Source organism: Calidris pugnax, unplaced genomic scaffold (genome assembly GCF_001431845.1).
Source record: "Calidris pugnax isolate Ruff unplaced genomic scaffold, ASM143184v1 scaffold225, whole genome shotgun sequence".
In the NCBI taxonomy this organism is placed as follows: Eukaryota; Metazoa; Chordata; class Aves; order Charadriiformes; family Scolopacidae; genus Calidris; species Calidris pugnax.
In genome coordinates, this window is record NW_015091072.1 from 397,501 (window position 1) to 402,542 (window position 5,042).

Genomic DNA, 5,042 nt, shown 5'->3' on the forward strand with positions numbered 1-5,042 from the left:
GTTACACCACCCCAACTTTGTCTGGTTACTTTTCACAGAATCATGGAATGGTTAGAGTTGGAAGGGACCTCAAAGATCATCGAGTTCCAACCCCCCTGCCATGGGCAGGGACACCTCCCACCAGACCAGGTTGCTCCAAGCCCCATCCAGCCTGGCCTTGAACACCTCCAGGGACGGGGCAGCCACAGCTTCTCTGGGCAACCTGTTCCAGTGCCTCACCACCCTCACAGGAAACAATTTCTTCCTGATATCTAATCTAAATCTCCCCTTTTCCGATTTAAAACTGTTACGCCTTGTCCTGTCACTGCACTTCCTGACAAAGAGTCCCTCCCCAGCTCTCCCGTAGCTCCCTTCAGACATTGGAAGGCTGCTCTAAGGTCTCCCCAGACCCTTCTCTTCTCCAGGCTGAACAATCCCAGCTTTTTTCCCCATTAGTTACAGTTTCAACTGATAATGATTTCCTAGTAATAGTAGTCCCATCCCTGGAGGTGTTGAAGACTGATCTGGATGGGGCTTTGAGCAACCTGGTCTAGGGGGAGGTGTCCCTGCCCATGGCAGGGAGGTTGGAACTGGATGAGCTTTAAGGTCCCTTCCAACCCAAACCATTCTATGATTCCATGATGGTCCACCTGCTGTATCAGGGCAAAGGGAAGGCCTGGGATGAGTCTCACATTTCTGTGACAGCTCTTGCAGCAGGATGGAGAGAGAGAAGGTTGGACATTCCCAACGTGAAAGTCAAAACAGTGTTTGTTTACGATGCGCAGGAGGTGCCTCCATGTTATCTGTATCCAGCCGTTCTCCCTCCTTCTCCCACAGCTGTCACCTTCAAAGGGGACTAGTTGGAGCCCCAAAGCAGTGCAGTTCAGTGGTACTTCTGGAGCAAGCAGGACACTTGGAGAGCCTGTTGGGATTAAAAGGAGAGGGGGGGGGAACAATGAAGGGTGGGGGGCAGAATGAGGTGGGAAGAGGCTGGAAACACTGGCAGAAAGATGGATGGCATAACCTGGGGGTGGGAGTGCATTAGCCACACACAAATAGCATGGAAAATTAAAGGGGTTTGTCTGTTGTACGTTCAGTTTTCCATGTTTGAAAATTTATCACGAAAATAAGAGAAATTAAAGCTAGCAGGAATTCTGTCCTTAACTGTTTTTGTCAGGAGCCCTGAAGCTGTGTGCACCTTTCACTGCACTTTTTGAAAGCATTATAGAATACTGAGGAAATAACCTTGTGGCTATATTCGTAAACAGTAAATGAAATTATATCCACAGCTGTAAACTAGTTAAATTGACATTAAGTCAAGAGATCAAACATGTAATAAATTTAAGAATAAAAATGGATGGACATGCTTTTATAATTTTCTCAATCTCACTTTCTTGAAATTGTTCGTGTCCAACAGCTATAATATTTTCTGATTAAATCATGGGTTGGGTTAATAAAGGCACTACAGCAACCTAAAGTTAAAGGTTACAGCAGCACAAGGGAACTTACTCAGCCACACAAGAGTATTCCTCGATTTAAAAAAAAAATAAAAAATATTAAAACAACAAAAGGGCCAATATTATAAATTTAAGTTCACTGATAGATTTCAAGTAATGAGGGGGAAAAGAGACCCCAGAATATTAAATTATTTCTACTAGGATGCTGTTCTGAAATGAATGCTCATTAGTAAGGTGATTAACGATCTGAAAGAAGATATTAAACCAGTACTGATGAAGCTTTCAGGGGACCCAGGGAACAATGAAGGTGATAAACGATGGGCAGAGATGAGATGTGCAGAGCAGTCCCTATCTGTTGGTGTGGTGTTCATTTACAAACAGTATTTTTGGCTGCAGCGAGAGCAGAAAGACATTCATCCAGGAACATGAGCGTAGTCCGTGGTCTTTCAAGATGGAGGACTGGGTTTCTGGAAATTCTGGAGGGACTCCGAAAAGAATTGGAGGATTGGGAGGTCACCAAGTAAATGAATGTTACTTGCCTAATTCCCCAGGTGTGGAGATGGGTTACGCTTGGAGGCATCAGCCTGCGTTCACCAAGAAGGGAGGTGAAGTTTCTCTCCTGCATCACAATAGTGGATCCAAGGTGTGAAATCTAAGGATACTACACTTAAGGAGGACACCAGGGATTAGAAGGACTCAAGAAGGGAGGTGAAATTTCTCTCCTGTATCACAATAGTGAACCCAAGGTGTGAAATCTAAGGATACTACACTTAAGGAGGACACCAGGGATTAGAAGGACTCAAGAAGGGAGGTGAAATTTCTCTCCTGTATCACAATAGTGAACCCAAGGTGTGAAATCTAAGGATACTACACTTAAGGAGGACTCCAGGGATTAGAAGGACTCAAGAAGGGAGTAACAGGGAAGAGCTGAAGCCTGGGAACACTGACTGCCAGGTGGTTCACACCGTGAACCCAAGACTCTTGTGTCTGAGCTCATCCCACTGGAGCTCGGGCTGGCCTTACCTGTGTGGGAATGAGGTTTCTGACAGCAGAGGGCTCTTTAACCTAGCAGAAAACCTGCAGCTTCCTCCTGATGGAACTGGGAACGAGCTGCAGACCTTCACGGGAGAGCGTGATCCTTAGAGCACACCTGGGTTTTCCAGCTCGTGCTACTCCAAACCTAGATGGGGTGTCTCAAAGAGAAGAAGTTGGAGAGCGGGCGCAGGAATGGGGTGAGGTTCTTCTTGGCCACTCGAGAAGCCAAAGGACGTGATTATACCTGTCCCTTCAAGCTTTAAAAATCTATGAATCAGAGAGGAAAGCAGGCTGGCACAGGGGCAGGCTGCAGGGGAGGGTGGGAAGAGGAAGAAGAGACTTGGTGACTTGTCAGGGACTTCAAAGCTCCTGGGACCACGCAGTGAGCTGCAGGAAACGGAGCTCCCCGTGGGCACAATGGCCTGTGTGGAAAAAAATGTGCACTTCCACGGGGCGAGAGTGTGAAATCCCACAGGCAAATGCCATTCCCGTGGCACCAGCTCCAGAGTCGGAGAACAAGAGGGGCTGGAGTGGGTGAGTTGGTGTATTTAAAATAGACCTCAATACAGGGTTTGGGTTTAAAATCACTTATTTGATTTTGCAACATTTTTCTACTTTACAAAACAGCCTAAAAGAAATGAACTGATTTTATTTTTCAGCCCTGTCTTAAATGTAGCTTTTTTTTTGGTTTTTTTTTTTGTTTGTTTTTTTTCCTCCCGGGACTTTTCTTTTTCAAAGGCAACACTTCAAAACCAATGTCCCCGTGGGGAAACTCCACTCAGCTTATTATTGCTGCCACTGTCTCCTCACATCTGGCTGTTTGGCTGCCCAGGTTTGTAAATATCCTGAGGGCACTTCATACAAACTTCGGGGAGGAAAAAAAAAAAAAAAAAAAAAGAGATATAAAGGAAGGGGAATAGAATAGACCCTACCTCTCTCCAACTGCTGGTGCCATAATGACCAGAGGTAAGCTGGAAGTAGAGACACTGGCCTCACCACACCATGTCCTCCCCTTACTAATAAGAGAAGAACAAAGACTGCAAAAAATAAATATATGAGTAAATAAATAAAACCCAGACACGTTGCCAAATTGGATGAGGGTATCACACCAGAGGACATAGATGGCCTTAAAGGTGTCAGTAACAGCAAAGGGACTAGAGTTAGTAGCATGCCTTTTCAAAAGGCACATAGGACCTAAAAATCAATATTTTCTTAGCTGGAAACTGGAGCCTCTTTGAATATAAGCAGCAGAGAAGAAGAAAGACTCAGGATCACCAGTGAATCATCTAATAACCGTACGCACCTACTGAGGCACCGAGGAGAAGACACAGGCAATCCCGGAGGTGTTTCTAGGAGCCAGAGGTGTGTGTCAGCGTTGCTATGGAAGATGCTGATCGGACTTCACCTGTGGAAAAGAACTGTGCCCGTTTCTGGCCAAAAGAGCTTAGTTTGAACGTGCAAGCAAGGGCCAGCTGGTAGGACAGCCTACAAGCCACGGAGGGCTCACAGCGTACGGGGGGGCTGGTTTGGTTAGTTTAGCAAAGTGAAGTCCCTACTCGAGGGAAGTAAACACCAGGGAGGAAGAAACAGCTTCAGCTAAAGCCACGCTGGCACAGGCACAAGAGAACATAAAGTAGCTGTGAATCCATTTAAGGTGGAAATTAAAAAAAAACAAACTTCCTAGCCGCTGCAGCAGTCAGGTGCTGGGGCAGCCTGCCAAGGGGACAATAAATTTTACCAGTTTTCAGTTGGCACTTGAGAGGATTTCACAAGGGATTATGAGATGGTACCGGTAAGAGATCACACTCAGTCACCAGGAGCCTCCTTCTCTCTTCTGCTCCCACCAAAGAGATCACCCATCTTCCTGCGTCCCGAAGCCAGCACTAAATGCTTCAGGGACAGATGCAGGGAAACCTGCAGGAGACAGGGCAAAGCCTCGAGTGCTGTGTCCAGTTTTGGACCCCTTACCACAAAAAGACATTGAGGTGCTGGAGCGGGTCCAGAGAAGGGCAACGAAGCTGGTGAGGGGTCTGGAGAGTAAGTCTTATGAGGAGAGGCTGAGGGAGCTGGGGTTGTTCAGCCTGGAGAAAAGGAGGCTGAGGGGAGACCTTCTCACTCTCTACAAGCCCCTAAAGGGAGGCTGTAGGGAGGTGGGGGTCGGTCTCTTCTCCCAAGTCACAGGCAACAGGACAAGAGGAAATGGCCTCAAGTTGCTCCAGGGTAGGTTCAGGCTGGATATTAGGAAGAATTTTTACACGGAAAGGGTTATCAAGCATTGGAACAGGCTGCCCAGGGAAGTGGTTGAGGCACCATCCCTGGAGGTGTTCAAAAGGCGGGTTGACATGGTGCTGGGGGACATGGTTTAGTGATGATTTTTTTTTGTCAGAGTTAGGTTGATGGTTGGGCTAGATGATCTTGAAGATCCCTTCCAACCTGGATGATTCTGATTTTCTCCTGATCTGAAGGGGCCAGGGCTTCACTGGTGCCTTGGGGCAGAAGAGCTTAGAGTTGTTTTTAACACGTGCACAAGTGCTTCTGTAATTCTGGACGTTCTCATTACCCGCATAAGGG